This window comes from Eleutherodactylus coqui, chromosome 1 (assembly GCF_035609145.1).
Source record: "Eleutherodactylus coqui strain aEleCoq1 chromosome 1, aEleCoq1.hap1, whole genome shotgun sequence".
Lineage (NCBI taxonomy): Eukaryota > Metazoa > Chordata > Amphibia > Anura > Eleutherodactylidae > Eleutherodactylus > Eleutherodactylus coqui.
Window position 1 is genome coordinate 78,392,939 of NC_089837.1, and position 13,036 is coordinate 78,405,974.

The following is a 13,036-nucleotide window of genomic DNA, read 5'->3' on the forward strand; positions in this document are numbered from 1 at the left end:
TGTTAACGCAATCCTATGCAGGCTTCCAGCAGGCGGCCAAAGGAACACTTCCACTTTCACTTCTTAGTACATAGCGCTCATTGAATGCTCTGTACCAGGAAAAGAAGAACGCAGAAGTGGTTAAAAACCGCCTCTCCCTTCTCCTTCGGGTTCTCAGCTGTGACTAACAGCTGACAACCCAACCTGCTTCTACTTGATTGCAGAAGCAGGGGCTTTAATTCCATGCTGCATTTTTACTATCGGCTGGGATTAAAACCCAGAACTAAGCACTGTATATTTATCGCACTTGGTCCTTAATGAGTTAAGCTTCATTGTACCCCTCTGAGAGGAGGAACTGGAATACATGTGCACAGACTAAGGCTGTTTGATTGGCTGAGTCATCTCTCAGCAAATCAACCTGCCCATACACTGTCACTGTCTAAAATGACAGTAAGCATGCACCAGCGTGAGGATTCCATGGCTGATGTAGTGATATCACCCTGGCCCTGATCCCCATTCGCAGTCGGCATGACTATTGAGATGTCTATCTATTGGCATCTAGTACCCAAACTACATCTTTGCAGTATATAACCCACCAGTACCATAAATTGAGTAAAATATAAAGTACTACTATTAGCTAAAATATAATGTAATATAATAATACTCTAATATTTACATGTAAATGTCCATCTGCACACAAACACACTACATTTTTAAGCATAAAAAGCACTAAATAAAAATACTTCCATTTTTTTAAATATTGTGTTTTTTCGGAGACTATCCAGATAAATTCATCAGGCCGGTTTATGAACCTGTAGTTCATTCTCTCTGTTATAAATTTTGGCCATTTCCTGCTCGCTTGGCTTGAAAATATATACTACATTATGCAGCAATCCCTGAAAGATACAGTTTTATTACATATATTTTATGGTTTCAATCAATTTTGATGATATGCAAAAATATGCAAATAGCCCCCAGTGTGCAAGGAAAGCACAGCATGATTTGTTTTTAGTTAAATCACAGCTCACTGCAACTTCTTATATGTTTAGCAAATGTGAACATGGAAGATCTATAGGCATACATATTAATGCATACAGCTTTTTTTTGCAATGCAGACATGCAAATGAATAATGTAAAATAATAAAACACATGTTTTCAAATGATTTTATTATTTTTCTGATACAAATCAACTAGGATCCGCTGCAATGCATACGGCTCAAAATTAAAGCAGTTAGTCAGATAAGAGCATGCACAAGTTCCAGATGGCGTTGTAAATGAACATGGCACAACACCTATATTATAGCATTAATCTTTTTTTTCCCTTTTTCTTCCCACAGACGGTCTTATTAACAGTGTAATAAAAGTTTAAAAAAACCAAAAACATGATTATTAAAAGAAAATTAAAATAAAAGCTACAAGGCGATGGCAAATGTTGCATGAAAATGTTCTAAAAATACAAAATGTGTTAAATGGAATGTATCGCCTATATTTTTTTAATAATTAAAACCAGATAGTGAAATGTTTTCCATTTTCCTAATCTGTTTTTATTTTGTGATTTTTTTTTTTAAATTCTAATGTCTATACATGACTATGGGGACGGCCATCTTTCTTGAGCTGCATAGAGATGAGCGAGCACCAAAATGCTCGGGTGCTCGTTACTCGGGACGAAAATTTCGCGATGCTCGAGGGCTCGTTTCGAGTAACGAACCCCATTGAAGTCAATGGGCGACCCGAGCATTTTTGTATATCGCCCATGCTCGCTAAGGTTTTCATGTGTGAAAATCTGGGCAATTCAAGAAAGTGATGGGAACAACACAGCAACGGATAGGGCAGGCGAGGGGCTACATGTTGGGCTGCATCTCAAGTTCCCAGGTCCCACTATTAAGCCACAATAGCGGCAAGAGTGCCCCCCCCCCCCCCACTGTCAGCGTAAAGATCGTTCTCCTCTGCCATAGCTGTAACAGCTGTGGCAGAGAAGAACGATGTTTGCCCATTGAATTCAATGGAGCCAGCAATACAGCAGGTTCCACTGAAAGCAATGGGCTGCCGGCGTGTGCGGGGATGAATTGTCGGGAAGGGCTTAAATATATAAGCCCTTCCCTGCAATTCATCCAGAAAAGTGTTACAATCAGCGACAGCCTGCAGGAGCACCGCAGAACGCCAGGAGAAGTGAGTAATGATTTTTATTCTTTGCTCCGCTATATTCCCTGCGTATAAGGTGACAGTTGGGGGGTCGTCTTATACGCCCTGTCGCCTTATACGCCGGTATATATTTTTATTGTAACACATTTCTGGATGAATTGCAGGGAAGGGCTTATATATTTAAGCCCTTCCCGACAATTCATCTCCGCGCACGCCGGCAGCCCATTGCTTTCAGTGGAACCTGCTGTATTGCTGGCTCCATTGACTTCAATGGGCAAACATCGTTCTTCTCTGCCACAGCTGTTACAGCTATGGCAGAGAAGAATGATTTGTCTTCTATATGTTCTCAATGGGGTCGGCGCTGCTGCCGCCGGCCCCATTGAGCGCATATAGAGAAGAGAACAGAAATCGCAGATCGCACATAGGTGCGATCTGCGATTTCTATGGCCTTAAGAAGGACCGTTGGGGTTCTTGAAGCCTAAAATACTCCTAACACTCTCCCTATAGCAGCTCCACCAAGATACCACTTTCCCTGAACTAATGTCAGAATGCATCTGTGGCGAGCCGCGGGAGGGGCAGATTTTAATACTCGGGTGACACCTAATCTCGCCAGCCACTCACTGCAGGGGGGTGGTATAGGGCTTGAACGTTGCAGGGGGAAGTTGTAATGCCTTCACTGTCTTTCTATTGGCCAGAAAAGCGTGCAAATTTTTCAGGGAAGAAAATGAAAGTAACCCGAACACCGCGTGGTACTCGTTACGAGTAATGAGCATCTCGAACACCCTAATACTCGAACGAGTATCAAGCTCGGACGAGTACGCTCGCTCATCTCTAGAGCTGCACTTAACAGCATTTAGAGATATGCTTTACAGCAGCTTCATGGGCCATTCACACAATAGATCGGAGCTGACCCATTGATTTGCATGGAAGACTGTTCTAGGCATGCTCTGTAACCTGTGCAGAGGTCATTGTGCAGGAAGGGGGAGGAAGTGAGCTGTGACATCACCTATTGTGAATGGTGGATCCTGTGTTATCTATATATAGGTGTTACGGTTCATTGTAATCCTGCCTGTGATGATAATGAGATGACTGCTGAAACGTTTTCTCTACAGAAAAATAAGTGCCAGACTTTTTTTTTTGGCTATCAGTGGTCAGTGTAAAAACTGCAGGATTTTATTTGTTTCCTTAAATATAGATTGTGACATTGAAAATGAAAAAAAAAAATAAAATCACCCAAAATTCTGAAAAAATATATTTAACACGAATGTTTGAACTATATAATAAGTCATTTTCTGATAACACATTCCATTTAAATATTAGAACTGGAAAATTGGGAAAGTATCCTAATACCCTGACATACAGGAAAAGAAATGCATGGTAACATTTTGAGTTCCGTTAATAATAATAGGCAAACAATGCATTTCATATCTTTTCTGGAGTTGAGTAGTGCTTGACATTAATAAAGCAATGTGCAGAATATTGATTTTCATTACATTCTAGTGTTTTGACTCTGATAACAAAAACTGTCTTTCTTGCCCATAGCAACGGATCTCAGTGTAGCTTTCATTCTCAAGTGCAGAATATGAAATGAAAACTGCGCTATGTTTGGATGCTATGGGCAGGAAAGACAGTTTTTCTTTATGACAGATGTCATACTGTATATGTGCCCCACTAACTGCAGGACACAGAGTGTGGTCAGAGTGCTGGTCATGTGACCTGGAGACCAAAAGAAAAATACAAAATACATGGCCCGGAAGGGATGAGCTACAGAACTATATTCTTCACACTAGCGATCAGTGATACTGGGATGGATTTCTTTAAAAAAAAAGACTGAAGGTGTTTTGTGTTCCATTTGTCACACTTTTATGTATTATTACTTAATATATAAAGGTACTTTTGCATAAAACTCATACTTTTGTGTAGTGTAGCTCTTGTTGAGGAATCATTGACCGCTAGACGATACTATGCAACCCACTTGAAGACATTTTGGCTAGTTAACAGACTTTAAGAGGGAATGAGGGAAGGAGGATGGTCATTATAACGAATTGTCCACCATCTAAGCCATTCTGACAAGGCTGTTAGGGAGTGTTGGGGACAGTGGTTATGTGAGGGCATGTACATACGGCAAATGGGCTCCAGACAATCTACATAGACCACCACTAAAGAGGATTGTTTGATCCGCTGACAAACATGAGCGGATTCAACAGGTTCATTACTCACCATCCAGACAAGGGTGGCACCTTCATTACAGACCCCTGTCTCTGCATAGACCATTTCCATTTAGCGAAGGAAATTTGGTATCACAGTGCCCATTACATGTCCCGTCATTAACACCCCAACACCGTTGCCTTCTTTTGTAGCGTTGTTGTGATCAAGTAACCTTGACAGCTATGGACTGAAATTGTATCCTCTTTAGCGATGAATCCAGGTTCTGTTTGGTAGCCAATGACGGTCATGTTCAAGTATGGAGGCCTTGTCGTGAAGCTTTAATTCTGCCTTTGCTGTGCTATGACACATTACCCCAACTACTGGTGTGATGATCTAGGGAGCCATCACTTATGACAGTCAGTCAACCCTAGTATTAATACGAGGGACACTAAAAGTTCAGCGACATGTTCAGGAAATCTTGCTTCCAAATTCAACAGGATCATGCTCACCCACACACAGTAAGGGTTTTCGAGGAATCCCTCCCCCAGGTTGCCATACTTCTATGGCTTGCCCAATTGGCAGATTTATTGCCAATTGAACACTTATGAGACCCTCTGGAACACCAGGTTCGGCAGCCAATAAATGTGAAGGATCTAGAAACCTAGTTGCAACATCTGTGAGCAAATGTGCTCCAGGATGCCATACAGAGCCTGTATGCCTCTGTGCCTGACCGTGTCTCATTGTGTATCCAAGCCAGAGGTGGCCCAATAGGATACTAGAGCTTTCTTTGAATTATACATTTTTCCCCAATTAACTTGTCATTTTGTTCTAATATTGTAACAACTTACTTATACCATCATTACATTCACTCATCTAAATTTTCATCCAATTCCAACAACTCCTTGGTGCATTATCTTTTGCCAATGAGTGTGGTTGTGGAATACGCAACTGAAACGTGCATGCCATGTAGCACCTCTTGTCTTAGTCTCATGTTGTGCTGCATGGCTATGTAGCACCAGACAGTACGGAATGTACAACAGGACTGAAAGAGATACATTTCTGCAAGAAGGATGAGGAAAGATCATAGAAGAGTTTTCAGAACTATATCCAGAGGAATAGCGAGCGCTTGGCGTAGAGTATAAGCAGACTCCCCGGAAAATCCAACACATAATGAAGTTCAAGGCACAATAAAGCTTAGAACACTTTATATTGGTGGTGTGTTAGACTTTGTTCAATGAGGTATCGGAAATAGTCTTCTGAGGTAAACATAGGGGTGTGTCTAGCTCCACTCACTGGCTTTATCCTTGAGGCACGTTTTTACCAGTGATAACAGATCCACAGTCAAGAATGGTTGGTACAGATAGTTAGAATCATTTTCTTTCTCGGAAGGCCCCAAGCAAGAGATGGACTTGATTATTACATGGGCTTCCCTAAAATATTGTACCCCACTATTGTCAATGTTGCTCATACCCTGATCATTGCTTATGCTTTAATTTTTCCCCAACAGTTCTGCAAATTTAGACATGTTGTAGAAGAAAAATGTTCTTAACCCGTATCTACTCTGCCTGTGTCACAGGTGGTAAAACCTCATACAGAGTGCTGAAGCTACAGTAGATATTTATTTTATCATGCAATGTGCTCTTTCTGTGTCACAGATGAACAAATGGAGTATCTAGTCTACAGAACACTGGAATTACACTAATTATTGATACTATTCGAATAAATTCTTTATTGAGCTTTCCATTTAAGTATTCCCTAAGGCATCCAATTCCAGTTCAGATAGAAAATAAATGGATTTGAAAGGTATGGATGCCCTAGGGAGAAGCAGTATTAGACACTTATGTGGTTAATAAGAGGAGAGGTTGTAAGCATGCACACACTGTGTTCTGGACTGCTAGCCTCCTCTTACGAATGTGGCCCTGGAGGCTCTTTACTGTTGCTCTTGACTCTCTAACCTCATGACAAATAGGTGAGTCCTTAATTCAGTGAGACAGTCAAGGGTTCCTAGCACTGTCCTGGAGCACCATACCTAAATGCTGCCCTGACAAAAGAAATCCACCATTAATCCTTTGGACCCAATAGATTCCTACAGCCTTTCATTGTACAGAATGACATGAAAACAGAGGTTTCTGGTTTCTTTGCTAGTGAAGTGCTGCACAGGAATATCAAGGATGTAAGAGTGTTGTAATACAGAGGCATTGAACCTGGCACCTTTACATGGGCATTGCTGTAGCAATGGACACTTTTTAATGTGACTGTAAATATGTGTCCATCCTTACTTTTTATTTATTTTCATTAAAGGGGTTCCCTCATTAGAGACAACCTTTTTTACAATACAGCATCCAAAGTGAACCGCTGATTGGTCTGGTTTCTGTTTCTGGCACACTTGACAAGCAGCAGATTTCACTGGGGATGGGGGTAAACCATGGTCAACCAGGCATAAATGTAGCATTACAAGATGGCCATTCAAATCATTGGCTGTCCTTGTAATTCCAGATGGTTAAAGGTCTACCAGGACAGGAGCCATGCATACAAAGTGGGTCTCCATTCCAGCTCATAGTGGAGTTCCCGAATCGGAGACCCCATTTTATGACATTCATATTGTCAGAATCAGAGGAAGTGGATCCGCTGTGCCACATTCAGGTGTGACTTTGAGCCACATTTAGAGTAGAAACCAGAGGAACCCGTCTTCAACCTTTTACCCACCAATTGGGATCTGGGCTTTATTGTGTGGTCTCCTGATGGTTACATCAAAAATAGTCCTAGTTATGTGGCTGCTGTGAACACTAGCATAGTCAAAGGAGTCTGGGACTGAGGCAGGGAGTGTAACTATAACACAAGAGACAGTCCAGAAATCAGGGAACGCAGAGTAAATTCAGCATTGTACAAAAGGCCAGGAGTCAGGGAAAAAGGTGAAGAGTAGAGATGAGCGAGTATACTCGTTTCGAGTAACTACTCGATCGAGCACCGTGATTTTCGAGTACTTCCGTACTCGAGTGAAAAGATTTGGGGGGCATCGGGGGGCAGGGGGAGGCGTGGCGGAGTGGGGGGTAGCAGCGGGGAACAGGGGGGAGCCCTCTCTCTCTCCCTCTCCCCCCCACTCCCTGCTGCAACCCCCCACTCACCCACAGCGCCCCCCGAATCTTTTTGCCCGAGTACGGAAGTACTCGACAATCGTGGTGCACGGGCGAAAAAGGGGCGTGGCCGAGTAGGTTCGCTCATCTCTAGTGAAGACTCAAAAAAGCAAGCTACTGTCAGGAGTGAACAATTAGAACAAACAACACTTTCAGCACGACAAAGATATCAAAATGTGATTGTTCCCAGCAAAAGAAACCAAGTAATCTTTTAGATATGATAAATTTTAATGGTTAACAAAAATACATGATGTTATAGCGAGCTTTCAAACCTCTCAGGATTCTTCCCCAGGCATAATGAAATAGATCTGAAGAGGCATGCATATATATACACATATACTTATGACAAGGCACAGACATGGATGTGATTAGTTTGCACGTAAAAGAATACCATAACAGGATGAGTAGAGAAATAAATAAATACTTAAATAATCCACTGATAAAGATGTGAAAGTGTTATGGTCTCTGAATTAGTGTTAGGGGGTCACCAGGCCAGCGTGTTATTTGTGCTATAGATTTCTTATACCTCCCAGTCATGCATAAATCCTCTTGAAGAATTAAACCCTCTGTTGAAAGTGTCAAAAGTTGTTATAAATGTGTACTCACAAATTCTTCTATGGCTTTGTGATTTGAAATTGCCTTTCAGTATAATAACTTTCATCTTCTGTATATTGTGTCCATGACTAGAAATTTGCTTTGACACTGTTAATTCTGTCTTTCTCTCTTTAATTGTGTGTGATCTCATCCTCCCTTTCAGTTTTTGTCCTGTTTCTCCAACATAAAGACCCCCAACAGGACATTTACTGCACAGAATCAGGTACAGAACATTAGACGTGGAACATGTGAATATCGCTGGGATCTTGTAGTCCTGCAGTGTGTTGGGGATTCGTATCCTGTCCGCAGTCAGTATATGTGAGCAGGTCTTCCAGATCCTTACCTTACAGGTGTAAGTTCCTTTTTGTGTATCAGAGGGCAATGGACTCCTGATTATAAAGCTCCTCAAATTAGGGGGTTGCCTGTAACACAGAAGCGGAGGATCCGGGAATATGGTTTTCAGACGGTCATCCTTGTGTAGGGTACGGTAGAGTGTCTTTGCGGTTTTCCTTAGATATCAAAGATATCAAAAGCCTAGGCACCTTCCTTAGAGGGAAGGTGCTTGATATAACCTGAGGTGCCCTTGGATTGGAGGAGGACTGAAATACAGGATGTATGCTGAGCTTCCAAGACAGCAGGCATGTGTTTGTGCACCCTTCAGGCAACAGAGAGACACTGACAGGAGGTTATAGGCCATATGTACAGACTTCTTGCCACAACCCCTTTAAGGACTCCAATTTCTCAATAAACAGATTTTATGTAATTCACATTATAGCCACTGGGTGTGTTGATGTTATTACTATATTGTCCTTCTGCCGCCACCACTATATGCATATTGCCGTGTGGAATATATGTAGAGTGATTCTTCTATGTAGATGCTATTTTTCTTTAGTATGGGCTGTAAGAACTACAATTTAGAACAATTCTGAAGTCATTGAATTAGACATGAGAGCACTCAGAAAACATCATACTGCTATTACAATCACAGTTGATTTTGGAGGAGTGATTCATAAATCTGAATTTTTTGCAGCAGCGTGTGCGTCCATGATTGAAGCTAGGGCTACATACTATTCGCCTATTCTTCAATGTCACAATCAGAAGAACTCCATAGGCTGAATTCACACAAGCACATACAAACCCAGGCTGCCTTCACATCGTGCAAGGTTTGTGCCCTGCGGGACGCACAAATCTCGCGCAAATAGGAACCCCATTTTTTTGAATGGGGTCATAGACATGAGCAATGTTTTCCTGCATGGCATTATGATGGGATGCAAGTAACAAATTGCGGCATGTTCTATCTTTCTGTAAGCTCTTGCATTGCAGCGACCATTGTTTTCATCGCGAGGTTTCCCAATGAAAAATGGGAGAAGCACTGGGATCCTCCGTTGCAGCGACTAAATAGCCTTTTAAACCACGGAAGGGTTGTATTGCGCGCGCATGTGAATTGGCTCTGCTTGCGTAAAAAGAAAGTACTGTGCACTGATACGTGTGCAAATGTACCTCATCAAATCTCATTCGCTGCGTGGTATCCATGTTGGTAATTCTGCAAGAGGATTTACACATTGATAGGAGCTAAATCCATATGCGGATCCGCGGCCAAATATTTGCTGTGGATTTCTGACACGGGTTTTATAGGCAAAATCTAGACAGAAATTTCTGCGTTGGATTCCAGTGTGTGAACGTACGTTTTTTTTTTCCTGGATTTTTTCTCTCAATTAAACTCTATTGAAATTTTTGACACTATTTTTTAGTCTCTCAAAGGGATACTATACTGCATTACTTAAGTAGTGCATTCTACTAAGCCTATGAAAGCAGCCTAATAAACTCTGTAGGAGGTGTGTCCTAATAGGCTGACTCACATGGCAGATATGAAAGCCTTTGTCAGTCTTCTAGCTGCCATTGGAATCCATTGGTACAAACAGACGGGTTACAGAAAGAGACCCCTCCCCCTGTAATCTGTGTACATGTTGCAGCTTCTATTGATTGTGGCATGTAAGGGGTTAAACTGCCAGGATCTGAGGTTTCTCTAGAGCAGGAGCCTGGCTGTCAGTAGTTAGTCAAGCCAACATCTTAAAGGGGTTGTCCCGCGCCGAAAGGTTTTTTTTTTTTTTTCAATAGCCCCCCCGTTCGGCGCGAGACAAACCCGATGCAGGGACTTTAAAAAAGAAAACCGGATAGTGCTTACCTGAATCCCCGCGCTCCGGTGACTTCTTACTTACCTGGTGAAGATGGCCGCTGGGATCTTCACCCTCGGTGGACCGCAGGTCTTCTGTGCGGTCCATTGCCGATTCCAGCCTCCTGATTGGCTGGAATCGGCACGTGACGGGGCGAAGCTACGAGGAGCCGCTCTCCGGCACGAGCGGCCCCATTCAGAAAAGAAGAAGACCGGACTGCGCAAGCGCGTCTAATCCGGCGATTAGGCGCTGAAAATTAGACGGCACCATGGAGACGAGGACGCTAGCCACGGAACAGGTAAGTGAATAACTTCTGTATGGCTCATAATTAATGCACAATGTACATTACAAAGTGCATTAATATGGCCATACAGAAGTGTATACCCCCACTTGCTTTCGCGGGACAACCCCTTTAAGAAGATGTCACTTTAAAGCCATTAGTGAAGTCAGTAAAAAGGCCCATTGCTGTCAGGAAGAGGTTAATCTTTTCCCTTTTTGTTTCTGTTCCTGAAATTTCCTATTTGCACAAAACTTGATACTTTTTTCTGAGCCGACACAATTAAAATGTATCTGTTAATTTATAAGTATTATACCAGTAATGTGTGAAAGGCAGTAAGCCATCAATCTCATCTAATCACATGCACGATTACCATTCTACAGCAATTAGACCCAAGCAGCAGGGTTATAAATCATGAACCTCTATAGGAGTACCTACATGCTAATAGAAGTTAATAGGAGCTCACATGTCCATATGTGTATTGTCCTCCAAACAACACTTGCATAGTTCATTAGTTCATAGCAGGGCGTATAATGGCTGGTCATGTGGAAAGCGAATATTTTCGACAGTCAATCAGTCTCTGAAATCAGCAGTTGTATTAGGATAGATCTCCAGAGAATAGTTCCATCAGCGTTATATACAGCTAGGAGTCTTGATTGCTAATGTGGACTCAATAAGGACAGGCCAGACAGCTATTTTGAAGTTAATTTGCAGTGTGCACCTCTCCTGCTGATTTCCTATCTCAATAATACTAAGCGCATGATGGCCGGCTATCATTTCTTGACAGACATTCACTTGATAACGGTAAAGTTTATGGGAAGAGATGTCATTTGTTCTTATAATGAATGTTTAATGCATGGAAGGATTTATATTTAGATTTTGCTTCAAGAAATGATGTGTAAGTTTTTAGATTTTTTTTTTAAGATCAGATCTTTGCATTGTTCAGTATAATATTGTAGTTGGAGTTCAGATTTTATTGAAGGCCACACATATATCACCGTTAATACTGTTTGAATTTGATTGTAGTAGTTACATCCGAGCCAGATCGAACATAATTGTCAAAAAGGATGGATATGTTCACAATATATTAACACGAAACCAAATATGAATAACGAAACCAAATGTGGGGAAACGGAATCTCTTACCTTAACTACTAATACGATGAAACCCTACCTAAAGGCAGGGCACTCGCCCTGATAAGGGTGACCTCACGTCAATAGTATAGGGCAACCCTGACTCTCTGTAGTTAGAATATAGGGCTATATAAGCTACAGAGAATAACAAGGAAAACAGTTTAGATAGAGGCTTGCACATAATTAACTAGATTAGATACAATAGAAATATAGTTGGACAATGGAGCAAGACAGGAGCCGCCAATGTGATCAGAAACACCATCAGAGTCCATGAGGAGGAGACAAAATAAGTGCGCACAGACAGCCACTAATTAGCTGGCTGCAGCACACCCCCGCTAGCTGACCAATCCATCCACACCCCAGCAGAGAAGTGCTCATGTTGGCATCCATGACCAAAATGACACTGAGCATGCTCTGGAATGCAGATCACAGGGGCTAGGCTGATGCCGTTACGTCACCCCGGACCTGATCTAACAAGACTGTCGAACCATGACAGTAGTATTCACCTGTGTCATTCTCGCTCATGACCTGAAGGTTGCGAGTTCAATCTTCACAGCCTTCCATCCTTCTGATGTCGGTAAAAGGAGTACCCAGCTTGGTGGGGATGGGGGGGGGGGGGGGGATAAATTACCTAAAAGTGCTGCGGAATAAGTTGACGCTATGCAAATTACAAGATTTATTATTTGATTATTTGAATATGGGAAAGTCTTGGGACCAAAATCATCAGATTGAGGCTGTTTAGCTTATGCTAGTACATATCTTTCTATAGGGGTAGATTAAAGATGTTTTCTGGGATAACACTACACAAGTCCTCAATAGTGTGCCTGCCACTCAGAATCCCCACCAATAAGCTGATTGAAGTGACAGCAGTGCTTAGGTGAGTGCTGTTGTCACTTTAGTCTGTACCATGCACAGAGCCATTCATTATATAGAAGGTGTGCCTGGTATTGTGCCTGGTATTGCAACACAATCCCTTTAATTTCAATGGCCCGAGAAGAGTGCTCACCTCAGTTTTTAAACAGCTGATAAGCAAGGATCCTGAATGGTGAATCCCCACCCATCAACTATTGATGACCTATCCAAAGTTTTATTACAAAAAAAAACTGTTCACACAACTTGTCTTCCCCCCAGCAGCACCACAGTTTTTTCCCCACACTGTGCCACTTAATGAAAGCGTACCCCACCATGTAGCTCTAAAAAAATTACCCCATATTAAAAACGTATTTACAACACAACTTTTATACTTTTACAGCAATGTGGTCTTAGATGCAGCTGCTCACCTCTACACAGTGTTGAAGATTACAGTGCAGTGACCTCTAGTGATCATAGGCGGTCTTCTTTGATTGTCATCTTTTGTTTTAGTTTTTCTCTATATCTGGGCCTAGTCTGCCATGAAGACATTTTTTTGCCTCAAGCTGTATCTGCACTCCCCCTGTCCTGCTGCTGCTAACAACG